This window comes from Cuculus canorus, chromosome 5 (genome assembly GCF_017976375.1).
Source record: "Cuculus canorus isolate bCucCan1 chromosome 5, bCucCan1.pri, whole genome shotgun sequence".
NCBI lineage: Eukaryota > Metazoa > Chordata > Aves > Cuculiformes > Cuculidae > Cuculus > Cuculus canorus.
In genome coordinates, this window is record NC_071405.1 from 4,401,232 (window position 1) to 4,428,558 (window position 27,327).

The following is a 27,327-nucleotide window of genomic DNA, read 5'->3' on the forward strand; positions in this document are numbered from 1 at the left end:
CTTCCTTTGCTCCGGACTCTCATTGGTCCGCTTCAGCCCACCCCGGGCTCTCATTGGTCCCCTCCAGCCTGTTCCCGGGCTCCCATTGGTCCCCTCCAGCCTGTCCCCGGGCAATCATTGGTCCCCTCCAGCCCGTCCCCGGGCTCTCATTGGTCCGCTCACGCCCGGCCGTGTATGGGCAGCGCCTCAGTCGAGGCCCGGCCTGTTTATTGGCGATGCCCACGCTCGATGTCCATTGGCTGCGCTGAGCGTTTTCCCGCCCACCCCTGCCGCTCATTGGCTGGCGGGGCGGAGGGGGCGCGGCCCCTCCGGCTTCCCGAGCGTGTACCACGCTAAGATGGCGGCGGTCGCTTTGGTTACTGCAGAGTGTCTGGCGGCTCCGATCAGGAGTAGGGGCCGAGAGCCTCGCCGTGCCGCCCCCTGAGGAGCCGCTGCAGTGTTTGCAGAGGCTGGGGTGGTGCTGGGGCTCTGTGTCATCGAAATCACACTGTGGGTTGGGTTGGAGGGGACCTTAAAGCCCATCCAGCCATGGGCAGGGACACATCAGGTTGCTCCAAGCCTCATCCAACCTGGCCTTGAACCCCTCCAGGGATGGGGCAGCCACAATCCCTCTGTGTAACTTGGGCCAGGGCCTCCCCCCTCTCACAGGAAAACATTTCTTCCCAAGATCTCATCTCAGTCTCCCTTCTTCCCGCTTAAAACCATTCCCTCTCATCCCATCCCTGCACTCCCTGACCAAGAGCCCCTCCCCAGCTTCCCTGGAGCCCCTTTCAGTACTGGAAGCTGCTCTAAGGTCTCCCCGCAGCTTTCTCCAGGCTGAACTGATCTAAAAAAAGTAGTAACTATTCCAAAAAGTGGAATATTTTTTATTTAAGCTAAAGTAAAATTTCATCTCATTGTACAGGAGGTGCTCCAGCCCTGGGATCATCTTTGTGGCTGCCTCTGGACCCGTTCCAACAGTTCCAATCTCTTTCTTAACTTTGGGGATTTCAGAACTGAACGCAGGACTCCAGGTGGGGTCTCACAAGAGCAGAGTAGAAGGGGAGAATCCCCTCCCCTGTCTGCATCCCCTGGTGCAACACAAGCCTCACCGCAGGAGAGTCTGTTCTGCCTTTCATTATAAACTAAAATCTGCAAAATTAAAAGATTAAAAGTGCCAATAAAAAGACCAGCCGCTTGGTGGCACTGCACAAATGGCACTTGGTGGCACTGCGCTGCAATCCTAAACTCAAATACTGGCTGAGTGGAGAATGAATTGAGAGACCACGAAGATGATCCGAGGGCTGGAGCACCTCTACTATAAGGACAGGCTGAGAGAGTTGGGGTTGTTGAGCCTGGAGAAGAGAAGGCTCTGGGGAGACCTTATAGTGGCTTTCTAGTACTGAAAGGGGCTCCAGGAAAGCTGAGAAGGAGCTCTTGATCAGGGAGTGCAGGGATGGGACAAGAGGGACTGGTTTTAAGCTGCTCATGGGTGTTAATGCTGAATTTCGGAAGCAGAGCTGCGTTTCTGCCAAGGCTTTGATCTCTCTAGCTCAAATATCAACACCAGCGATAACACATTTCACAGCAGGATGGTAAACTGAGTACCTGGCTCACTGACTCAGGTCCTTGGCTGGCTCAGGATCTGCCATGTGCTTCACAAGCTGTTACCTGAGCCAGCCAGGTGAAAGCTGGAATGGGTTTCCTTAACTAAAGTGACACCTGCTAAAGTGACACCTTCCACTCACGATATCTAGGTCTCTGCAAGAGTCTTAGTGGATTTGAATAATGCTATGGTTTTAAAGTATAGCAATGTCACTTTAAGCTGAATTCCTGATTGCTACTAATTATGTTGTATAAAAGGAATAAACACAGTAGTGGTCCTCAGCACTGGAGGGGCACGGATTTGTCAGAGTGGCTCCGGAGGAGGCTATGAAGATGACCCAAGGGCTGGAGCACCTCCCATACAAGGACAGGCTGAGAGAATTGGGGTTGTTCAGCCTGGAGAAGAGAAGGCTCCAAGGAGACCTTAGAGCAGCTTCCAGTACTGAAAGGGGCTCCAGGAAAGCTGGGGAGGGGCTCTTGGTCAGAGAGTGCAGGGATGGGATCAGGGGAACGGTTTTAATCTGCAAGCGGGGAGATTGAGATGAGATTTTAGGAAGAAATGTTTTGCTGTGAGACTGGGGAGGCCCTGGCCCAGGTTGCCCAGAGCAGTGGTGGCTGCCCCATCCCTGGAGGGGTTCAAGGCCAGGTTGGATGGGGCTTGGAGCCCCTGATCCAGTGGGAGTTGTCCCTGCCCATGGCAGGGGGTTGGAACTGGATGGGCTTTGAGGTCCCTCCCAACACAAACTGTTCTACGATTCTCCTGAGGGTAATTCTTCCCATCCTCGTATAAATGCACCTTACTGAAGAGCAATATGCAGCATGTACAGAAACCTGTCACCAAATATAGCCCTGATATAATGAACAATTTCTGAACGTATTTTGGGGGAAAGTTCAGGCAAGTGGAGTTAAAAAGCTGTAGCCCGGAGTGCCATATACTTGAGACTTCAGGAAAGCTTCTTCAGTCCAACTATTATATGTGGAGCCCAGCACAACTCTGCAGAGGGCACACAGCAGCCCTCCTGCCAGATTTCATTGATAACCTCTTAATTGAGCATCATGCAGCAAAACATTACAGCTCATTGACTGTTTTTACCACTTCTGCTTATGCTTTTTGTCTGCCGTGGTTGATGATTTGAACCAGAACAAATTCTAGTAGCAGAAAATGGATGCTAAATTCCTGTTGTACAACAGCTAGGAGACACAGTTATGCCTTCTGCTGCACTTTCTTGCTCTGGTCTTTGAGTTTAATTGTGCATGGTAGCACGTTTTTAAAAGGAATGTGAGAGGCCACCCACCACTGTGTAATGCCTGTGGCCTGAGAGGAGGGTATGCTCTGAGCAGGTAGGAGAGAAGGACATTTGAGTTCTCACCTGGATTTTCCAACCCTTACCATTCTGTGATTCTATAAGCTTGGAGAGCATCTTCCCTTTCCTGGGCACTTACTCTACCATGCAGCATAGCAGATGCAACAAATGACATCAAAGGCAACCCCTACAGCTTTAAAAAGGAATTGGAAACCCTGCTCTGTTCCTTCAAAGAGCACTTAGAGACTCTTAAACGCCGTATGGGTGGACATGGGCCCTGAGTTGATGGGAACACACTTGTCTGAGGTTACCTGCAGCCAGGTCTGTGCTCTGTGGGAGATTCCACTTGCCTTTGGGAGGTGTCTGACACCCTCCAGGCTATAAATAGAAAACCGAGGTACCTGACTCTAGGTGTGATATTGCACCCTGGCAGCTCGATACCTAATAGCCAGGTGGTGTAGCTCATTTCTCAGCTCCCAGCTTTCACAGGAGCTGGTCTAAAATGCAAACTAGCAATCCTATAACACAAAGGACGGCTGGAAACAAAGCCTCAGTAGTTTTTATCTCAGCATATCTTTACATCCTCTGTTCTTTACAGTGTGTTTGCACTGAATGTTCCCTGCTGATACAGGTTTCAGTCACAAACCCACTCTCGCCCTACAGGTGAAAGCATCCTGCAGCTGGTTTTGTCCTCCAAGGCCCACAGCCACCTTCTTAAGGAAATCACATTTGTTTCCGAACAGACTCAAGCCTCGGTGGTTTTCTCTCATGGAGAAGAAGGGAGTGGGAGTGAACCCAAGGACAAATGCTGGATTCAAACAGAAGCCACCGCTGAGTTGAGACCAAACTTTTTGTTGTTTCCAGGGACTGTTTAGAGTGAGTTCCTTTGGGTGAAGCAGATGAAGAAACTACTCAGTGTGATAGTCCAGCAGAACGAGGGAGGTGATTCTACCCCTCTATTCTGCTCTTGTGAGACCTCACCTGGATTAAAGTGTCCAGTTCTGGAATCCTCAACATAAGAAGGACCTGCATCCTCAACATAATAAGGATATGCAACTGTTGGAATGGGAAGGATGGTCAGAGGGCTGGAGCACCTCCTCCCACATGAGGACAGGCTGAGAGAGACAAGGTTGTTCAGCCTGGGGAAGGGAAAGTTCCAAGGAGACCTTATAGCGACCTTCCAGTACCTGAGGGGGCTCCAGGAAAGCTGGGGAGGGACTTTTTATAAAGGCACGGAGTGATAGGATGAGGGGGAATGGCTTTAAATTGGAGAGGGGCAGATTTAGGCTAGACATAAAGAAGAAATCCTTCATAATGAGGATGGTGAAACACTGGCACAGGTTAGCCAGCGAAGTGGTGGCTGCCCCATCCCTGGAGGTGTTCAAGGCCAGGTTGGATGGGGCTTGGAGCAGCCTGATCCAGTGGGAGGTGTCCCCGCCCATGGCGGGAGGTTGGAACTGGATGGGATTTAAGGACCCTTCCAACTCAAACCATTCTATATTTCTATGATTCTGCAGGGGATGTTTCAGCAGCAGCGAGTAGGTTTCTGATTGAGTTAGGCTATTACGTTTTCATTTGCAAAGAGCATCCTTTCCCCCAACTTAGACAAGACTTCTAGTAATTATTTTTGGGGGAGGTATAAAACCTGTACGTATTTTTTCTCAGTGTGCATCTCCTCTGTGTATCCATTGCCTAGAAACGGAACATCGCAACCATATCCTGGGTTGCATCAAAAGAAGCGTTGCCAGCAGGTTGAGGGAGGGGATTCTGACCCTCTGCTCTGCTCTGGTGAGACCCCACCTGGAGTCCTGTGTCCAACTCTCAGCACAGACCAGTTGGAGCAGGTCCAGAGGAGGCCACTAAAATGATCAAGGGCGTGGAACACCTGCCCTGTGAGGAGAGGCTGACAGAGTTGAGGTTGTTCAGCTTGGAGAAGACTTCAAGGAGACCTTATTGCAACCTTTTGGTACTGAAAGGCGGCCAATAAGAAAGATGTGAAAAAACTTTTTAGCAGGACTTGTAGCAATAGGACAAGGGGTGGTGGTTTTAAACAAAAAGAGGAGAAGTTTAGACTGGAGATTAGGAAGAAATTTTTTTTTGCTGAGGGTGTGGAGGCCCTGGCCCAGGTTGCCCAGAGAAGTGGTGACTGCTCCATTCCTGGAAACATTCCAGGTCAGGTTGGATGGAGCTCTGAGCATTCTGATCCAGTGGAAAGTGTCCCTGCTCACTGCAGGGGGGGGTTGGGCTAAATGACCTTCATGGTCCCTTCCAATGCAGACCGTTCTATGATCTGTGCTTCTATCTTGTATGGAAGCTGGATGCGACCGCCAGAGTGAAGTGTTTCAAGGCTAAAACAAAAAAAAGCAAGGCAATAATGGACACGCTGGTTTAGAGAGTACATTTACACAAAGCTTTGAAGAATATGACTGTTAATTCAGATAGAAACAATGAAAGAGCTATAACGATTTGATTAATCCTGACAGAGTTAAACTTCTCTCCTGTCTCTGATAAGATAGCACTGGTTTTCTTTATCTATTGTTTTTTTATATAATCTTCAAGGCTACAGAAATGCGAAAGTGCCAGATGGCCATGTAAGCTAAACAATGTGCAAAATCTTTCTTATATTATCACTAACTGCCCTCAGGGGGGTGGAGGGAGAAAGGTTGTTTAATCATTAGAAGTCACTTAGCGGCAAATGGCATTTAGCTGTTTTATCAACTTGCAACAAAAGATTGGGTCTGTACCTTTACAGGACCTTTTTCTAATATGACGACACATATTTCATAGAAGCAGGGAATCGTTTGGGTTGGAAGGGACCTTAAAGCCCATACAGTTCCAACCCCTACCATGGGCAGGGACACCTCCCACTAGACCAGGCTGCTCAAGGCCCCATCCAAGCTGGCCTTGAACACTTCCAGGGAGGAGAAATTCTCCTTTTCCTTCTCCTTTAAGTCATCTGGTGAGATCTTGTGTGTTGGCATCTGGTACCGTGCCAGTACCAGATAAATAGGTTTATTATCCCTGTGCATCAAAAAAATCAGCTGTTTTGGAGTTGATGATCTCTAAGGTCTTTTCCAACCTAATGATTCTATACCAAAATATAGAGTTTTCCTCTGGAACACACAAAGTTACTGTACCAGCAGCAGCTAAATCTCATCATTGGGCTGGGGTTTTGTTACTGTCCAGAGGAGAAACTACTGGGGGGGATGAGGAACTGTAGGTTGTGTTTCCCATCCTGTCACTGATCTCATATTTGACCTTCAGCAACTCATTTTACCCCTCTCCTCCCTCCCATCCTCCCTTTCTCTTTGTATACAGTGGCCATAGTCAACAGGGACTCTGGAGACTTTGCGAGATTCATCTCAGCCATCTGAGATGAGACATTAATGTGATCCTCTGCCTCAGGTAATTAGCTCTGCCCCTCGTCAGGACTGCTGCGCATGGTGCTGTGCTGACACACTTACACTGCCTTTTACCTTGAGAACATCTCCAGGATTTTCTCAGAGCATTTAATTACAGAAAATAAGCAGCGTTTCTATTGCTGCCCACCTGCGAGTCAGAGAAGTCAGGCTTTTTGGTTTACTAGCCACGCTTTCACCCTGGACTTGCATCCTTCCCAGTGGGGTCCTGCATCCGTCCCTGTGGGGATTTGCATCGCTCCTCATGGGGAACTGCATCCCTTCCCAGGATACCTGCATCCCTCTCTGCAGGGACCTGCATCACTGCCCTCTGAGCAGAAACAAACTGCTAAAATCTCATTTTGAGGAGAGGGAAGGCTCCTTTTTGCAGGAACCCCTTAGGCTCAAGCTACTATCAAGTGCCACCACATAATTCCCCTTTTCCCAACGCTTTCCCTTTCCTTGTCAGTACTTTGAGGTTGGAAGCTCTTCAGTAGGGTGCATTTATGTGAGGGTGAGAAGAATTACCCTCAGGAGAATTGTGGAACAGTTTGTGTTGGAAGGGACCTCAAAGCCCATCCAGTTCCAACCCCTGCCATGGGCAGGGACAACTCCCACTGGATCAGGTTGCTCCAAGCCCCATCCAGCCTGGCCTTGAACACCTCCAGGGATGGGGCAGCCACCACTGCTCTGGGCAACCTGGGCCAGGGCCTCCCCACCCTCACAGCAAAACATTTCTTCCTAAAATCTCATCTCAATCTCCCTGCTTGCAGATTAAAACCATTCCCCTCATCCCATCCCTGCCCTCCCTGATCCAGAGCCCCTCCCCAGCTTTCCTGGAGCCCCTTTCAGTGCTGGAAGCTGCTCTAAAGTCTCCCTGGAGCCTTCTCTTCTCCAGGCTGAACAACCCCAACTCTCTCCCTCCTTGTATGGGAGGTGCTTCAGCCCTTGGATAATCTCCGTGGCCTCCTCTGGACTCCCCCCAACAGATCCACATACTTCTTATCTTGGAGAATCCTCACTGAATCATGGAATGGTTTGAGTTAGAAGGGACCTCAAAGCCCACCCCGTTGCACCGCCGGCCATGCGCAGGGACATCTCCCACTGGATCAGGCACAGGGGCACCGAGGTGCGAGGCGCAGGGATAACGTGAGGGTGCCCCGCGTGCGGATTGGCTCGTTCGGTGAGGCCACGCCCCCTCCGCCGCGGCTCATTGGCTCGTTCAACGAGGCCACGCCCCCTTGCCGAACCGCCGCTCTCGTTCAACGAGACCACGCCCCCAAGACAGAGGCCACGCCCCCACACCAACATTTGCTCCATCATTGAGGCCACGCCCCCGATCCACCCCTCCTAAGGATTGGCTAGTTCCTCCGAGGCCACGCCCCTCCGGTCACTGCGGCCCCACTCCCACCGCTGAAACCACGCTCCTCCCGTGGCCTCATTGGTCTCGCCCCTGCGAACCACACCCCTGCTGCTCCATCCGCCCATTTAATTGGCCTATATGGGCCCCACCCCCTACTCAGACACCGTTCATATGCCTAATTAGCGACGCCCATCACGAGGCCACGCCCCCTTGCCCAGTCCACGCCCCTCCTATCTCATTGGCCACTCCCATCCTTTGCTCCACCATCTGGACCCAGTGCCCCCCATTTTATTGGCCCCGCCCATGGCTCCACTCCCACACTCCAACTTCTCCCATCTCATTGGCCAGTCCCCTTCCTTGGTCCCGCCCCCAAACGTCTTCCTCCCATCTCATTGGTTCCTTCCCTACTTGGCTGCTCCCCCTCCCCAGTTCCTCCCACCTCATTGGCCACGCCCCTCCTTGGCCCCGCCCCCTGGTCCCAGTTACTCCCACCTCATTGGCCCTGCCCCTCCGAGGCCCCGCCCTCATTAGCCCCGCCCCCACTCCCGTGCTCCTCCCCCTCGTTAGCCCTTCCCGTGGCCCCGCCTCCTCGTTCCAGTCCCGCCCATCTCATTTGCTCCGGCCTCCCCGAGGCCCCGCCCCCACATGCCCCCGCCCCCGCGCCCCTACTCCTCGCATCTCATTGGCCACTCCTCTCCCGCGGTCGCGCCCCTTCGTGACCCCGCCCACCAACCCAGTTTCTCCATCTCATTGGCCACCTCTTTCCCGCGGCCCCGCCCCTTAGTGGCCCCGCCCACCGGCGCAATCCCGCCCATTTCATTGGCCACACCCCCTCGTGGCCCGGCCCCCTCCACCCAGTTCCTCCCATCTCATTGGCCCCGCCTCGCCGAGTCCCCGCCCCCTCCCCTGTGGCCCCGCCCCCGCCGCCGCGGCCGCGCGCAGGGGCTCCGGTGGCGCCGGGGTCGCTCGCCGCCGGGACGTCGTCTTCTCCTTCTGCTCCTCCTCGTCGTCCCTCGCTCCGGGTAGGCTCCTCGGGGACCACGGGGCCCTCTGCGGGTGCGGGGCCGCGGGCCGGGGCGGGTAGGGGGACGGCGAGCAGGCCCCGCGCTCCCGCCGGCCATGGCGGCTCCGCGACCGCGGGGCTCTCGCCTCCCTCCGGGGCCGCTTTATCGATTCTCGAGGCCTCCCCGAGGCTCTGACAGACCGGAGCCGCTCCGAGCGGCGACCGACCCCCGCATGGACCTAGCCTGCACCCCAAAGCCTGCGCCCAGCACCCGAAAACCTGCTCCCCACATCCGAAACCCTCTTCTTAGACCCTAAAAGCTGCTTCCCGCACCCCAAAAGCTGCTCCCCACACCCCAAAACTTCTTCTTAGACCCCAAAAGCTGCTCCCAGTGCCCCAAAACCTCTTCTTAGACCCCAAAAGCTGTTCCCTGCACCCCAAAAGCTTCTCCCTACACCCCAAAACCTCTTCTTCGACCCCAAAACCTGCTGCCTCTGCCCCGAAACCTGCTGCCTGTACCCCAAAGCCTGTTCAGCACGTCCCAAAACCTTTCCTTAGACCCCAAGACCTGCTCCCCAGACCCCCAACGCTCTTCCCCACACTCCAAAACCTTTCCTGAGATCCCATCTCCCCTCTTTCTGTACCTCAAAGCCTTCTTCCCAGACCCCAAAACTCCTCCCTGCATCCCAAAACTTCTCCCTGCACCCCAGCTCCCTCCTGTATCCCATCTCCCCCTCTCAAGAGCACCCCAAACCCCTCTCCTCAGACCACAGAGCACCCCTAAAAGTTCTCCCTGCACCCTAAAAGCTCTCTCTGTACCACAAAACCCCTGCTCAGGTCATGGAGCACAAAAACCACTCATCCTCGCACCCCAAAACGCCCTCCTCAGACCACAGAACGCTCCAAAACCTCTTCCCATCCCATAGAAATTCTCCCTGCACCCCAACCCCTTCCTGTACCCCACTTCACCCTCTCAAGAGTACCCCAAAATGCTCTCCTCAGACTGTAGAGCACCCTAAAACCTCTCCCTGCACCCCAAATCCCCCTCTTAAGGGCACCCCAAAATGCCCATTTCAGACCATGGAATACCCCAAAGCCTCTCCCCAGACCATGGAGCAGCTCAAACCCTCTCCACGCACACCAAACCCTCTCCCTGCACTCTAAACCCCTGTCTTCAGACCACAGAGCGCTTGATGCCCATCTAGCACCCTCCCCAGATCCTCCCTCCCCCTTCCAAGAGCACCCCAAACTCCCTCCTCAGACCATGGAGCACCACAAAACCCCACGCTTCACTACCCCCTCCTAAGAGCTTCCCAAAAACCCTTCCCCACACCACAGAGTACCTCAAAGCCTCTCCCTGCACCCCAAAACCCCTTCCTCAGACCACAGAGCACCCCAGCTACCTTCCTCACACCCCAAAACTTCTCCCTACACCCTAAACTTCCCTCCCCAGATCCACATGCTCAGGGTACAGCCTCACTTTCTGCGGGTCACTACTCCTTCTGGGCCTGTGGGCAGCTGTTTTCCTTAAAAAAACACCAAAACCTCATGTAGTTCTCTCCAGATTTTGATCCCCTGAGTGCTGTTACTTCCTGATCGTGTTTTTCTCCCACTTCCCGTGTATTTTTCCCTCATTTCACGCATCCCTTTGCCCTTCAGAGGAGGGAACAGAAACAACGACCCAAAAATAAGCTTTAGTCAGCATTAGATACGGTAGATAACACTTCTGATAACGTGGGGATGGTGTAAGAACCTCAGGAAAGGTTAAAACTACAATTATGGTGTAAAAGTACAATTAGGTGGAAGCGAGTTCTTCTCAAAATTGCTTCCGCCAAAGGCCTTACTCGAAACAATAATCATAGCGTTTAATTTCTCCACTAAACTGAGATTGCTGACTTGTGCCATGTCGGAAAGAATCTCCGTGTATCAGCTGGAGGAGCTGGTCCAACACTTGTCCTGCCAGGTGCTTCATACAACGCCCAGCAGCAGTGTGCGTCCCTGCTTTGCTTTGGAATAACCAGCTCGGACTGTGGAGCACAGCCTCGGCTGTAAAACCCACCTGTGAAACTGTGTTCTTAGCCAAAGTGGTTAACCTTGCCGTGCTGTGTGCTGGCTTGGCTATGCCAGAGCGCTTCGTATGCAGGTTTGGTAGCTTTGAGGTATCCAGGCTGGCGTTGAACTGGCTGGCGTGTGGCGCAGGCTCGAGTTGGGAGTTGTAATAAGAGTTTGGGTTGCGCTTTGTGTGCTCTCAGCTGAGAGGTTTTACATAAGGGAGGTTGTAGTGAGGTGGGTGTTGGTCTCTTCTCCCAAGTGACAGGTGATAGGATGAGAGGAAATGGCCTCAAGTTGCACCAGGGATGGTTCAGATTGGACATCAAGAAATATTTCTTCACCAAAAGGGTTCTCAGGCCCTGGCAGAGGCTGTCCAGGGAGGTGGTGGAGTTGTCATTCCTGGAGATGTTTAGAAGATAGGTAGATGAGGTGCTCAGGGATCTGGTTTAGCAGTAGACAGGTACAGTTGGACTCGATGATCTCAAAGGTCTTTTCCAACTGAATGATTCTATAATTGCTGTTATAACTATCTGCTGCCCCTTGGGAGGAGCCCAAAAACATAAGCACAGAGACAGGTACTTGGTTTGGCAGTCTGAAGTCTAAACCTGTCGATGCCGGTAGCTTCTTAAGGTCGTTACTGCTTAATGTGGTGGCAGCACAATGCCTGACTGCAAAAATGATCCGATTTGGAGCTGCTTTTGAGCCCTTGGAACAGCACTGTCAGGACACACGACATCCTGCTGACTCCTGAGCTGCTTGTTCTTCAGTGCCCGGAAGAATTCCGAACACAACTCCAGTTGCACCAGCATCACATTTTTTTTTTCTTTTGCCCTTGATATCTTAACTGGAAGCTTTTTCCAGTGTTTTGATTCCTTTTTAATAAATAGCTAATCCCTTGCTGCAGGGGATGGGAGTATTTTGAATGCGGTGGTTTTAGGTCCTGGGGGAAGGGGGAAGGGAACATGGGAGCGCCTGGTGTTGCTTTCCAGCAGCCGCCCGTCTTCCCCGGCCCCGAGTGAAAGAGCCTTATTGACTGGTTGGGAAGGTAACGCGCCTGATTCTCCTCTTACACACTAAACCCATAAATTTGCTGTAGCGCAGAGCCTTGGAGGGGAAAGAAATGGAATGTCAGGGAGCCTGGGCTTCATCACCGGCAGGCTGGTAACAAAGACAGTGTCTGTTAATTGCTCTTATCGAAATCGCCTCTTCATGTGACGCCGTTCCTTTTTAATAGGTGTGAAAAGTTGTGGGATTTGGTTTAATACCAGCATCTTAAAATCATCTTGCATGCTCTCTATGACTAAGTTGTCTCTTTCATATTTAATTGGAGAAGGAGCAGAGGTTCATGAGGGAGCTGTGCGTGTTTCGCTGTCACTAAATGCTCTTTAAAATCTTCTCTCCGCTCAGATAAGGATCATGAAAAAGCGCAAGTGACTTGTCAAGTGCTAAACTGCAATTAATTTTCTTACAAGCATATAAAATGTCTTTCTATGCCCTTTAAAATGGGAAGCTCTGCTTGTAGCCTGTGTTGGTGAGCTCTCTACCAGCTTGTTTCTTTCAGCACAGGAAGGACGTGGCTCTGTTAGGGAGTCCAGAGGGGGCCATGAAGGTGATCTGAGGGCTGGAGCACCTCCCATACAAGGACAGGATGAGAGATGGGATTGTTCAACCTGGAAAAGAGAAGGCTTCGAGGAGACCTTAGAGCAGCTTCCAGTACTGAAAGGGGCTCCAGGAAAGCTGGGGAGGGGCTCTTGGTCAGGGAGTGCAGGGGGAGGACAAAGAGGAATGGTTTTAATCTGAAAGAGGGGAGATTGAGATGAGATCTTAGGAAGAAATGTTTTGTTGTGAGGGTGGGGAGGCCCTGGCCCAGGTTGCCCAGAGCAGTGGTGGCTGCCCCATCTCTGGAGGTGTCCAAGGCCAGGTTGGATGGGGCTTGGAGCAACCTGATCCAGTGGGAGGTGTCCCTGCCTGTGGTAGGGGATTGGAACTGGATGATCTTTAAGGTTCCTTCCAACCCAAACCGTTCTATGATTCTGTAATAGTAGCGAGAGTGTGTGTTCATAGAGACTTCCCTGGAGTTTCTGTGCCAGGAAGGTCTGTGGTTTTGGGGTCCAGAGGTGCCAAGATCAATTTCTTGTGCTGTGAAGCTGAATACTGTGTAGTAGACACACAACGCTACTGCAGTTCTTACTGTCCCTGAGGTTCCAGGTGCCAACACATTAATCGTGATGTGTTTTCACTTCCCACTGCCCTGTAGCTTAAGGAAACAAGCAATGTAGTGTATACCTCAAATGCCATTTGCTCTATTACTGACAGATACGGTGTATTTCAGTGTTCCCATTGCTTCTTTTCACCCTGTTCTCCATCAGAGAAGGTGGGTTTGATACCTGGTTCAGAGAAGATAGCAGCTTTTCTTGTAAACAGTAGCTGAGTCTGTAAGGAAAACACAGGGCTGGTCCGAAGCTGATGATGAAAGTTAACGTAGCTGTGGAAGCAGCTCTCTCTCATTCCCATTTCTTGCTTCTTTTGGCTTTTGTGGTTTATTTGGTCATTGGATGTGTTACTGGCTGTTCCTATCCCTACATTTTTGCTTTTGAAGGAGATCTTAGTTCAGTTTAGTTGCTGGTTGGGGACCAGCTTCCCAGTTTTGGAAGCTCGGCAGCACGGATGGCACAGAAATGCTGCTTTGGTACAGTCTTTATGTGTATCACTGTCTTTTTTCTAAGCTATTCTGATTCTATTAACTTAATGATAGAATCTATTGAAGTCAGCATGACAGACTTGATTGTGTGGATTTAATGTCCTTCCCCCCCCCTACCAATTATTAATTGGGGTAATTGCCCGTAATACACATTCTGGGGGTAGTTATGGGATTTGTATTTGGAATTTCTGTTTTTAGTTGTTAAGTTTGTGTTTATTCCTCAAATAGCCTTGCTTTTTTGTCTTGTTGTGGAAGGGTAATATCTGCTGCATCACTTGTCAGTCATGCTATTGTAGTCTCATGCCCAGAGTGTAACTGGAGGTCATAGAATAATGGAATGGTTTGGGTTAGAAGGGACCTTATAGCCCATCCAGTTCCACCCCCTGTCATGGGCAGGGACACCTTGCTGTGGATCAGGTTGCTCCAAGCCCCATCCAACCTGGCCTGGAACACCTCCAGGGATGGGGCAGCTGTGACTTATCTAGTGGCTCACCACTCGATGTATTCGCCGTGGTAGGCATGGTGGTTGGCTTTGATCTGGATGCTTTGAGTATCATAAGCAGCGAAATCACGTTGAGTCTATCTTTTGTATAGGGTGAGCTTGATCAAGGCCAGTTTGGATGAGGCTATGAACAGCCTGATCCAGTTGGAGATGTTCCTGGCTATGGCAGGGGGTTGGAACTTGATGATCTTTAAGGTCCCTTTCAACCCAAACCATTCTATGACGTGCATCAATGCTGCCCACGTGGGCAGCCAGTGCATGGTGAAAGCACAGTGGGCATGAAAGCAGTGGGTATGGGAGGCAGAGGGATTAAATACGGCTGACGTTTGCCTAAACGGGTTGCAGCTGCACCTCCTGTTGCAGTACAGATCTAACAGGAACGTTTACATGGATCACCTTCCTACATATCTGAGGTTCAGCTCCCCCTTCCATAAGGAGCTGCTGCTGGGCGGCTGCGTGACTGCTTAGTGCTGCATGGAGAGTAGGAATGCGCTATGGAGGGACCATAGCTGTTAAGAAAATGTCAGCTTTTAAATAAATAAATAAATATATTTCTCAGAAATGGCTGACTGTTATCTCGGGGTGCTGAAACTGGTACTGTTTTTCATGTGATTAAAAAAAATATCCTGCTTTAGAAGCTGCTATGCCTGCAGTTCGCTGCAAAGTAATGGCATTTAGGTAGCACGGAGCCTGAATTTCTGCCAGGCGAGATCTTGCTGTCCTAACGTGCCATTCCGTACGGTGCTGGGAAGCCGATATCCAACATTCTCCTGCCTCGCAGCAAAACGACGAGTGATTAAAAATTCAGCAGATGTTGTGGTTCACTTAACTACTTGTTCTTGCATCATTCAGGTCATATCACACAATTAATGTCGCTAATGTTCAATCTAGCTTTTTTTTTTTCTTCTAAGAATGGAAATTATCTGAACTGCCATGGGATTTACGGAACTGTTTTTGGCAGGAACTGGGCTATGCAAAGTAAATTATTCAGCACTGTTTTCATCCTTCCCCTAACGTGGAGAATCTCCTTTTGATTTCTCAAATATTATTTGTTCGTGCCAGACAGGGCTTTCATTTCTGCAGCTTTTCTCACTTTAAAAATCCAAGTGTTTTCTTTTGATTGCTTTGAGATAAATGAGACTCCCTGGTTGTGGAGGGGGGGAAACAAAAAGAAGCACGGTAGGTATAAGTGCTTGCTTTCTTACTTAAACTCAGTATTTCGTTTGGCCATGGAAGTGTTTTTGTATGAGAGTTCTCGGGCAGGGTTTCTGCTGCTTTCAGTACATCTACTTCTAATTTGCAGGGTTTTGGTTAATAGCTTTCAATCCAGTGGGTCACTTACTTGACTCTTAAATTAAACTCCACTTTCCCCTCGCTATGTTCCTTTAACTATGTAGGTTTGGGGTTCTTTTTCTAGCCCACAGGATCTGGAAACCTTTTCTGGGCTACTTGAAGCTCTAAAGCAATGCTTGTGTAGCAAGACTTGTTCCTTGTTTTCCTGTCCTTTGCTGCCATTCTGTTTGGAAGCTGACGCCTGTCCTCTCTCTTCGTGTTGAGTGCAGTAGCTGTGGTTTTGGTTGATCCTGCACCTTCTCAGGGTTTGTTTGTCCACTCATGCTCATGGTAGGAAATGGAATGCTCCTAGGTGGGTGCCCGGGTGTACTAATAGAATCATTAAGGTTGGAAAAGACCTCTGAGCTCATCCAGTCCAACCATCAGCCCAACCCTACTGTGCCTACTAAGCCATGTCCCCAAGTGCCACAGCCACACGTTTTTAGAACTCCTCCTGGGACGGTGACTCTACTGCTTCCCTGGGGCAGCCTCTTCCAGTGCTTCACCACTCTTTCGGTAAAGAAATCTTTCCTAATATCCAATCTAAACCTCCCCTGGCACAACTTGAGGTCATTTCCTCTTGTCCTATCCCTTGTTACTTGGGAGAAGAGACCAACACCCACCTCACCACAACCTCCTTTCAGAGAGTTGTAGAGAGCGATGAGGTCAATACATGCATTGACTTTACATCTTTATGCATTGTGCTGCTATAGGCACAACAGAAATAGCAAGATTAAGTCAGGGAACAACTGAGGAGCTGCTGAGTCTTTCAGTGTCTTTGAGAGGATCTTGCTGTACTAGGGCAGCTCGTGGCTCGCGTTCTGAGGGAAACTAAATTCAGAATGTGGAACGCAGGCGGAGTATTTTGGTCAAGGGCAGGCATGAGGTTCAGCTGTCGCTTGGTGCTCTGCTTCAGGGAGCTTGATGTGCAGCACTTAGGAGGAGGCTGTGTGTTTTTAAACATAGAATCATAGAACAGTTTGGGTTGGAAGGGGCCTTAAAGCCCATCCAGTTCCAACTCCCCTGCCATGGGCAGGGACACCTCCCACCAGATCAGGTTGCTCCAATCCCCAGCCAACCTGGCCTTGAACACCTCCAGGGATGGTGCAACCGCCGCTTCTCTGGACAACCTGTTCCAGTGCCTCACCATCCTCATTGTGAAGAATTTCATCCTAATGTTTAATCTAAATCTTCCCCCTTCTAATTTAAAGCCATTTCCCCTCGTCCTATCACTCCAAGCCCTTGTAAAAAGTCCCTCCAGAGCTTTCCTGTAGGCTCCTTTCAGGTACTCAAAGGCTGCTCTAAGGACTTCCTGGAGCATTCTCTTCTCCAGGCTCAGCAACCACGACATGAAGTGACAAATCAGTCATAGCAGTGGAAAAGCTGAATTTGTGTGTTATGGTGTATGATACACAATAGGTGATGGATAAACCAGGCTTTGGAGAAGTAATGGGTAAAAACTGGAGGCTTTTTGCGCCTTGTTTGAACTTGCAATTTGGATGACTTTTTATGTTTTGTCGATTAGCACATCAAGAAGATGTATTTTTAGTCAAGGCAGACATTTTTCATTGGAAAAACCCGTTTGGACTATTAGCGCTAATGTACTCAGAGAGAACTTGTTTCAGCTGAATCGTCGGCAGATAAAATGAAATATCAAATATGCAAACCCGCCCCCAGCCTTCTCAGTGTCCTGCTTAGAATGATGGAAAAGAAGGATTCCGATTGGGTTTTGCATATTCCTGATAGGACGTATGCATGTAGTCAGTGTGCCACCCTTGCGGAATTGATATTCAGGACAGACTGTATAATATCCAATTGCAAAAAAAGTCTTTGCACACAGCTAATTCCATCTGCTGGAAAAATAAAGAGCAAGGCTAACTTCATCACTTATTTGGGACCTGCTTTTTGCTGTGCTAATTACTATGTATGAACTTGGGAAATTTGCATAATTTTTTGGCAAACCGAAGCGTCAGCCATTTAATTTAGGATTTTTTTTTTTTTTTAACTTTAAACATCCTTAGCAACTCCTAAGCTACTTTTGGCTCGTTTTGTGGTCTTGGTGTTGTATAAGCTTTGATTTAAAAAGCGTCAGTAATGTTTTTTTTTTTCCCCTTGCAGTGACTTTATGTGTCCAGAACAGCAGCTCGCTGCTGTTTCCAGTGACTTTCGACTTACAAAATTCCTTCTGTCACTCCAAAAAGTGTTAGAATTAAATTCTCATAAAGCAAATGCTAAAACGGTAAAATTAAGAGCTGAGTTTTGGTTGCTCTTCTGCAAGGTGAGAGGAGCACTTGAAGTATTTCAGGTGTAGACAATTCTCACAAAGTAACCTTGGGGAAAGTGGGGCATGTCAAGTCTGGTCCTAATTCTGCTAAAAGCCAGTCTCATGATGTGAATTTTTAGGCTCCAAAGAGCTTGAATGTAAAATTCGTCATTGCGGAAAGCTGCTGAATGTTTTCTCCTACGATAAGGCTGGGTTTGACACATTTTCAGCTTCTCAAGGTGCCTGGCAGTGCCTTTTCCACTTGGTTTGCTTTTGTTCTTGTGACCTCCTCCCTTTTACTGGTTTTGCTGGTTGGCAGACAGGGAAGGTGTGTAATCTGTAATACTAAAAAGGCTGGGATTTCACAGTGAAAAATGCTGTCTGTTTTATCGGAATGCTGTTATTTACTGACTTTCTTTTGCATCAGAGAAACATAGAATGGTTTGGATTGGAAGGGACCTTAAAGCCCATCCAGTTCCAACCCTCTGCCATGGGCAGGTACACGTCCCACTGGATCAGGTTGCTCCAAGCCCCATCCAACCTGGCCTTGAACATCTCCAGGGGTGGGGCAGCCACCACTGCTGTGGACAACCTGAGCCAGGGCCTCACCACTCTCATTTTGAAAAATTTCTTCCTACTGTCTCATCTCAATCTTCCCCTTTCTAATTTAAAGCCATTCCCCCTCGTCCTATCACTCCATGCCCTTGGAAAAGCTCCCTCCCCAGCTTTCCCATAGGCCTTGTAATGCAGTAGTTTGGATTATCTTAAAATCTGAATTATTCTTTCTGCTTTACTGTCTTAGCTTGCTTTCTCCTGTAGTATCAACTTGCTATTTTGCTGTGTGCAATAGGAATCCTAACTCTATTTGTCCATCTTTCCTTCTCCCTCTTATTCCATCGATCATTCCAGAGTGCAATTTCTTCCTTGAGATGAGTGAGCTTGTATCACTGGGCTCTTTAATTCTTCTCTATCTGGCAGAAAGCCAAGCATAAAATCTTGTTCATAAGTCACTCTGGAGATTTCTTTGTACACACTATTATTTCCTTTGCATGCTAACATCACCGAGAAGGTTGGTTTTTTTTTTATCCCCAAGTCTAGACCAGGCATAATTACATTCGTGTGGATGCATAGGCTTGGGTGTTGCTGCCCTGCAGCCCAGCAGACAATTTGAAGTCCTTGGGCAGTTTAAGACCACAATTCCTTGTAGCATCAAAGGCAGCAGCTATCCTTTTGCATCCAGGTAGCTGAAAAAAATTTCTGCTGTGTCTAAACTTCAAAGGCCAACACGTGGCTTGTGCTTGTGGTTTTACTTTTCTGCAATTCTGGAGGCTATGTTCTAAATAAGACTTCGGACACTGGGTTCAAACAGGATTTGTTGTGGAACCATGGAGTGATGGTAGCTTGTGCTAAACTGGATTGGTGTTCTCTGGTTCACGTGCTTCCAGAGGCAGCCCGCTTCCCTTTTGATTTATAAAGCTCTTAGTTGAGGTCTTTGTTCTGAACTTCACCTTGCCTGTGTCTTTATTGCAAAGCATCGAGATCCTTCCCATCACGAAGCTTCCCTTCTGGTGTTGGGACCACAGTCTTTGTGTATAGAATCATGGAATGGTTTGGGTTGGAAGGGACCTTAAAGCCCATCCAGTCCCACCCCCTGCCATGGGCAGGGACACCTCCCGCTGGATCAAGATGTTCAAAGCCCCATCCAACGTGGCCTTGAACACCTCCAGGGACAGGACAGCTGTCATCTCTCTGGGCAACCTGAGCTTCCCCACCCTCACAGGAAAACATTTCTTCCTAAGATCTCATCTCCATCTCCCCTCTTTCAGCTGAAAACCGTTCTGCATCATCCTATCCCTGCAGTCCCTGATCAAAAGCCCCTCCCCAGCTTTCCTGGAGTCCCTTTCAGTACTGGAAGCTGCCCTAAGGTCTCTCTGGAGCCTTCTCTTCTCCAGGCTGAACAACCCCAACTCTCTCAGCCTATACTCCCAGTATTTATGTCTTCAGCCCTTTTATGCTTCCCCTCATCCCGACTCTGGAGGATGCGAAGCTCCCTGTAAATAGGTAGAGCTGCCCTTTCCCCCCTGTGCTAGGCTGCTCCTGCTTTGGCATAGCTGCCTCTCACTGTCCTTCCAATTTTCTCGTTCCTTTGCCTTCCTGACTGTGTCCCTGTCCTGCGGAGAAGTGTTTGTGCTGCAGGCATCCCGCTGCCAGACAGTCAGGGTGTGCAAGGTGCAGTGGTAGCTTGAGACAAACATCAGGGAGTGGAGAAATCTGCTCTTAAACAAACTTCAAGGAAAGCCTCCAAGGAAAAATGGGTTTCAAGACCTCAATATAATTCTTGAGGCACCAGAACTTGACATCAAGTGTAGGACAAGCTGTTGGTTTCTCACTTGTTTTTAGATTTGATTTCCTTTCTCAAGCAGGATGCTACTCTATCCCTGTTCTTTTGATGGGATGACTTGATCTTAGCACACACACGAATGAAGCGATGCAGAGAGTGCTTGTTTATGTGCCTGAAATCGAAGTGAATCTGCTACCGCTTCTGAAATTCAGGCTGTGGGAGGATTACTCATGGCAGTGAATCCATGTGTGAATAAAAAATCCCCGTGTTTCTCTTAGAATGCTTATGGTTTTTTTTTTTTTAGATGCGATAGGGCTGCAGATGTGCCCGTATTAAAATGTGTAATAATGTGCTTTGAATTGATCTCACAGCAGGAGCAGTTGGAGATGTGGCTTTGATACAGGTTACTGGGAATTCTCTTTTTGTGCCACTTTACAGGGAGTTCAAAGCCTTGTGAGTCGCACTCCCTCCTCTGATGAAGCCTGGGTTTCTACTGACCTTGGACTAAACCAGTTTTCCTAAGGATTACTATGTTGGGCTCTAACAGCTTATGGGGTTGTTAAAACTGTGTCAGCTTGGGGTAAATTTTAGGATAAATAGGAGTAGTTTACATAACTTTGGAGCAAACATCTCAGCATTCTGCTTGCTCTTCCCACCTTAAGAGTTTTATTTCCCCTCCCACGTTTTCCTCTTTTGGTTCTATAGGGATAGCCAGCAAGGAAAGTATTGTGTCTAAATTTTGTGACACTAACACAGCTTCATCCCTGGCCTGACTGAATCCAAGAAAGTGAAGGCACCAGTATGTCCTCTGAGGATGGCCCGTGTCTTGAGGAAAACACTTTTTAAGAGGTTGGGAAAGACTTAACTTGGAAAAAAGTCAAAGATCTTAATCTGGGTGTAAAATTGTTGTATCCATAGTGGGGCAAGTTCAGGGATGTTGCTGGTTGCAGCAATATTGGTTGTTAAGGGTGTTCTTTTAATTCTGGGATTCCCCCAGCTCTTCTTGGTATTCCTTGGGTCACACCACACCAGCAAGGAATTGTTTTCATCAGGTGGCTCTTTTCGTCAGGACCAAGGAATCCGTCAGGCTGCTTTCATAGAATCATTAAGGCTGGAAGAGACCTCTAAGGTCATCCAGTCCAACCATCAACCCAACTCCACTGTGCCTGCTAAACCATCTCCATGTTTTTTCCATCTGGAGAAGCCTAGAAATTAAAAATTAAAAAAAAAAAAAAGTAAATTTAGAAGTCGATGATCGCAGACAGAAACTTTGCTGGGATATATGGGAAGCGAAAGACTTGAGAGAGATCATGACTTGAATTGAACCAGTTGGTATCACTGAGGTAATGGGGAAGATGGGGGAGCTTTTGAGCCTGAGTAAACATCATTTTATCAGGCTTGCAGTTTGGAAGACAGAATTGACTGTGAGTTGCCATTTGGCTATGGGGTGCCTAGGGCCTTTCTGTGTCTTCCTTATGTCAGTTGGGGGTATGGAATCATAGAATGGTTTCAGTTGGAAGGGACCCTAAAGACCATCCAGTTCCAACCCGCCTGCCATGGGCAGGGACACCTCCCACTAGAAGAAACTGTGGGTACCTCTTCACAAACATGAAGCACAGCTCTGAGAGAAGGTGGTGTGCAAATTGCTCTGGTAAAATGAGACGGAGTTCTCAGGCTGGAGTCAGTAAAGCTGGACGGAGTGCCAGTAAGCGATATCTGTGTCTTGAGTTTGTAGAATCAGCAAAGTTGGAATAGACTTTTAAGATCATCCAGTTCAACCGTCAGCCCAGCACCACTGTGACTACTAAACCATGTCCCCAACTGCCCCATCTACACGTTTTTTTTGAACACCTCCAGGGATGGAGACTCCACCACTGCCCTGGGCAGCTTCTGCCAGTGCTTCACCACTCTTTCAGTAAAGACATTTTTCCTAATATCCAATCTAGACCTCCTCTGGTGCAACTTGAGGCCGTTCCCTCTCATCCTATCTCTTGTTATTGGGAGAAGAGACCAACACCCACCTCACCACAACCTCCTTTCTGGGAGCCACAAAGAACAATGAGGTCTCCCCTCAGCCTCCTTTTCTCCAGGCTAAACAGCCCCAGGGCCCTCAGCTGCTCCTCATAAGACTTGTTCTTCAGACCCTCGGTTCAATATATTCCCTTCACAGTGTTGTGCCCAGGAGAGTTAGTGAGAGATGCTTTTACTGGAATAGCTAAATGGAGGCAGGCTCGGCTTAATATATGCGTGTGTGGGTACCTGAGAAAACGTTCCATGAAGTAAACCAGCAACTTTCTTCTGGGGAGCTGCAGGGAATATTGCTTTCTCTGCCAGGCAGAGCCCACCCAGGCTTGGTAGCAGCTTGTGAGCAACAGCCCTGCTTTGCTTTGTTGAACTTCACCCTGGAGAAGAGAAGGTGCCAGGGAGACCTTAGAGCAGCTTCCATTATGGAAAGGTGCTCCAGGAAAGCTGGAGAGAGGCTCTTGATGAGAGAGTGCACGGACAGGATGAGGGTGAACTGTTTTCAGCTGAAAGAGGGGAGATGGAAATGAGATCTTAAGAAGAAATGTTTTCCTGTGAGGGTGGGGAGGCCCTGGCCCAGGTTGCCCAGAGCAGTGGTGGCTGCCCCATCCCTGGAGGGGTTCAAGGCCAGGTTGGATGGGGCTTGGAGCAACCTGATGCAGTGGGAGGTGTCCCTGCCCATGGCAGGGGATGGAACCTCCTGGGCTTTGAGGTCCCTTCCAACCCAAACCATTCTATGATTCTGTTTTAAGGAGGGAGAGTTGGAGGGAGAGGTGATAACGTCTGTGCTGGTTCTTCCTTTTTTAGAGAAGGAGATGGGACTAATTGCATATCTCCCAACTGCAGTTACCTGGTTACTGGATAACGACTGGAGCAGCCCTGCAATCTGCTGTGATAGCAGATAAGTGCTGTGGCTTGCAGTGCTTTAATCTAAACAAAACTTAAGTGCTTTTTCCTTTTCCCCTGAAGTGAAACTGTAATCTCGTTATGTGAAAGTTAGCCAGGAGAAAGTTGGGTTTTGCAGCTGTCACGATGCTTCTCTGGGCATGGTAGGGAGTGTGTCCACAATGCATGGGGCAAAAATAGCCCAGAATACTGCATTCTCCTACCTCAAAGCTTCAGCTGCAGGCTCTCCAAGGAGTTTGGCGGGTGAAGATCCATTTAGCTTTGACATTTCATTTCTCATGTCACGTTGATCATGTAGAGCGACTCAGTATGGATCCAGCTCAAAGGGATTAGATACAAACCATGGAGTGTTCAGGTTGTATTCGCTTTCCGTAATGACATATATTAATTAGTTTCTCTGCATTAGGCCCTGAATAGTCAAGTGAAACAGCCTGAGGACACCTCCCCTCTGCTACCGCGTCTGCTGCTTCACAACACAAGTCTCTGTGGTGAGAGTGTTCACATTGAGGACTCAGTAGCAGAACTGCAGAGTTTGAGTTCTCCAGAAATGGCCTTGCATGGAACCCATCTGATGCCTGGTAGAGAAGGACCTGGGGGTGTTAGTTGACAGCAGCTAAACATGAGCCAGCAGTGACCCAGGTGGCCAAGAAGGCCAATGGCATCGTGGCTTGGATCAGAAACGGTGTGGCCAGCAGGAGCAGGGAAGGGATTGTGCCCCTGCGCTCAGCATCGGTGAGGCCACACCTCATAACCTGGGTTCCTGGGTTCAGTTTTGGGCCCCTCACTCCAAGAAGGACATTGAGCGTCCAGAGAAGGGAACTGAGCTCGGGAAGGGGAACAAGGATTATGAGAGGTGGCTGAGGGACCTGAGGTTGTTTAGCCTGGAGAAGAGGAGGCTGAGAGAGACCTCATCACTGCCTACAACTGCCTGAGAGGAGGTTGTAGAGAGGTGGGTGTTAGTTGCTTCTCCTAAGTGACAGGTGATAGGATGAGAGGAAATGGCCTTAAGTTGCACCAGGAAAGGTTCAAAATGGAAATTGGGAAAAATTTCTTCCCCGGGAGGGTTCTTGGGCACTGGCAGAGGCTGCCCAGGGAGGTGGGGGATTCCCCTCCCTGGAGGTGTTTAAAAGATGAGTAGATGAGGTGCTCAGGGATGTGGTTTTGTAGTGGACAGGTACGGTTGGACTCAGTGATGTCAAAGGTCTTTTCCAACCAAGTGATTCTATAATTCTACGAAAAGCGAATTTTTGGGCAGAGCTTCAGAGAGGGTTTTGGTCTTTATTTAAAGTGCATTTGTGTGCATCAGGTTGCATCCCGATAAAATTCCTTCTTGGTATGGATGTTGATCATGATGATGATTTTGAGTTACCGGTTTGAGGCCATGAGAGGAGCACTGACAACTGCTAGGATTTTGTGTAGTGTAGTACGGAACAAAGCTTAAGCTCCCACCAGGCTGACTTTTTCTGGAGTGCCGTAGAACTGTTGAATCTGCTCTATTCCTAAAAAACCTGCTGACTCTGCAGTCTGAGCCACATATAATTCTTTGTCTCTGCTTCTGACTTGAATAGAAAAGTTTTTCTTCTCATTAAAGGCAACTCGACTGCTGCGAAGGGGATCTGCTCTTGCAGGACTGCCTGGGCTCAGGGTAGAGTGCTCTTGGCTCTCACTGTCTCATGCTGTAAGCACAGTAACTCAAATCGGGGTGATGGGAGGGTGGTGACCCATTAAGAGAGATACTTGTTGACATGTAGAATGTCTTGGGAAAGGAAAATAGAATAGGGTTTTTTTAATGTTGGTAGTTTTTCTAAGTTTGGACTTGCTTGTGTTAGGTGTAACTTGGCTGATAGGATTGATTGTGTAGAGCGACTCAGTATGGATCCAACCACAGCGTTAATTTTTGCGCCTATCAGTACAAGGAGATTGAGGTGCCTGGAGCGTGTCCAGAGGAGGGCAATGAAGCTGGTGGAGGGTCTGGGACACAGGGGTTATTGGGAGTGGCTGACGACCTGGAGTTGTTTGTCCCAGAGAAGGAGGAGGTTGAGGGGAGACCTCATTGCTTTCTACAGGTCCCTGAAAAGAAGTTGTAGCGAGGTGGGTGCTGGTCTCTTCTCCCAAGTACCTAGTGACAGCATGAGAGGAAACAACAGCAAATTGCACCAGGGGAGGTTTAGATGGGATATTAGGACAACTTTCTTTACTGCAAGAGTGATGAAGCCCTGGCAGAGGCTGCCCAGGGAAGTTGGGGAGTCTCCATCCCTGGAGGCATTAAAAAAACATGTAGATGTGGTACTTGGGAATGTGGTTTAGTAGTCACAGTGGTGTTGAGCTGACAGTTGGACTTGATGATCTTGGAGGTCTTCTCCAACCTTAATGATTCTGTGATTAAGATCTTGGAATAACTTAAGGTGAAGTGATGGGGAGTTTCAAAGAACTAAAGATTATGAGGCCCCCTCCTTAACTGGGTCATGCATTTATAGGGTAGGTTTCAGAGGGAACGACCCAAGACTGCTCTGCAGACTGACCTGTGCATGGCACTGGAGAGGATCCATGCTTTGATAAGAACAAGGTGGATTTTTTTTTTTATTGAGACAAACTGCGTCCTCCTTTTTTTTAAGGAGGATGGTGAAGCACTGGCAGAGGTTGCCCTGAGAAGTCATGACTGGAGGTGTTCAGGGCCAGGTTGGATGGGGATTGGAGCAACCTGGTCCAGTGGGAGGTGTCCCTGCCCGTGGCACGGGGTTGGAACTGGATGATCTTTAAAGTCTCTTCCAACTCAAACCATTCTGTGATTCTATGAACCTGTTGTGTGTTTAAGGGTTGAGGTTGGGGCAAAGCCTGGATACTTTGGTGGTCAAGAGGCGTTATTCTGGCACATGGAACTTGTCACTCAGGTGTCCTCATGCTGAGAGCAGCGGGCCTCTTGCCTGCCTCTTCTTCCCTTTATCATTTGCAAATTGTATTTAGAAGCAGAAGGATGTAATGTTTGTTTTCTCTGCTGTTGTGATCTGTGGGAGCAATTAGCCATTGTGACGTTTGGCACCGGAGCTGCCGACAGTGGCTGATTGCACAAGCCGGTGTTGCTAAAGCGAGCAGGCAGCGAGTGAAGGTGTTTAGAAACAGCAGTTGTTTAGAAACTGGTATAATTCATGTCTGAATCAAGCTCAAATTCAGGCTCCAACAGGTTGAGGAATTTATTTATACACCACCACTGGGGCGTGTGGGCTTGCGGAGACAAACAAACACTGGTTCCCAGCCCCCAGGGTTGTGTTTGACGTTAGATAACGAGGCATGGGGTAATTACAGCCAAGGACCTGGGTGGAGAGGTTAGGAGAGGGTGAGGGTTACATCCGCATGGAGAACACGAAGTGTTCCTTGTGCTCTGCAGTTCTTAATGGCACTGTTGAGAAATTGTGGGTGCGTCTGAGGTTGTAGGAAGGATGGAGGTCAGCTCTGCAGAAGGAAGCGTTGAGGGAGTTGTAGGAGACGCGTGGATTGAGGAGAGAAAGCGGAAGGAGGTGAACTAGTCAAGTGTACGGGGAGTGGCTGGATTTGCACGGGGCTGAACACGCACAAGCAGTTGTGCTCAAGGGTCTTGAGGAGTTTGGATGTTGCAGCAGTGACTGGGAAATCCACACCTGGACTCCTAAACATGTGTGCTTGATGTGAATAGAGGGGCAGGTAAAGAAAGAAGTCCACTGTGGCTCACAAGGACTCTGTGACCTCTCCTCTTTGCTGTCCCTGCAGCCCGAGCTCCCTCAGGGCCAGATTCTGCCCACCCACCCTAGCAGGACTTCTTGTGGGAAGGCAGCTGCCTTTGCCTGCAGTTGCTGGACTCTTTGGGGTGTATCTGATCAGCCAACACTGAAGACTTGGAATTGATGGTGCTCCACGTGCCCGCAATGCATTGATCGTTGTTCCAGCACGCCCTTTGCGCTGGGCAAACCGGATCTTTGGGGTTTTAAGAGCTAGTTAGTAGTTGTAACACCGTTAACGTGTAACTAATTACCTTTTTCCTTCCCTTTTGCTCTTCAGAAATGCCATTCTCGTGAGTGTGCAAGGAACCCACAGAACTGTAATGTCTAACCCTACATGGAATAACAGCTCTTTGAAGGTACCACCCTTTTTTAACTACATGGCTTTGTTGTAGGTTGAGTTAATGATGCACTGATCTTTGCTTCAAAGCTTAAGATCGAAGAACCGTGTCCTGTACAATGCTTTCTCTTCCAAAAGGTTGACAGAGCCGTCACATCCCGGTCTCTGATTTCCAGAAAAGCTGCGTGCAGCCCAGCACTTCATCCGGGATGCCAGGGGGCCATTCCTCTTTTGCTGCATATAAAGTCTTCAGGCAGGTCTAGTGTTGCCGTAGGAACAGATGGTGGTTTCTATTCGGAGAGCTGAGCTAAGCTGTCTTCATTCTTGGTGGCCATCCTTGGAAACATATTGCCCTTCTTTTTAGTGACGCAGGATGGCTTGCCTGTTTGTCTTCAGCTTAATGACCGTTTGGATTATCTTTCTAGATGAGAGACTTCTATCTGTATATCATAGCACCACGGAAT

General features: G+C 49.2%; 1 protein-coding gene across 2 annotated transcripts in view; it reads left to right on the forward strand.

Moving 5' to 3' along the window:
• Window positions 1-8,549: 8,549 nt before the first annotated feature.
• The window catches only part of FBXO34 (F-box protein 34), a 51,762-nt gene continuing 32,984 nt past the window's right edge, over window positions 8,550-27,327 (forward strand). The window contains exons 1-2 of one of the 2 annotated variants that reach the window (XM_054067783.1): window positions 8,557-8,671; window positions 26,804-26,882. The gene's annotated coding sequence lies outside the window, so the exon portion shown is untranslated. Of the gene's footprint in view, window positions 8,672-26,803; window positions 26,883-27,327 lie in introns of both variants that reach the window. The other variant, XM_054067785.1, reaches the window with a different exon arrangement.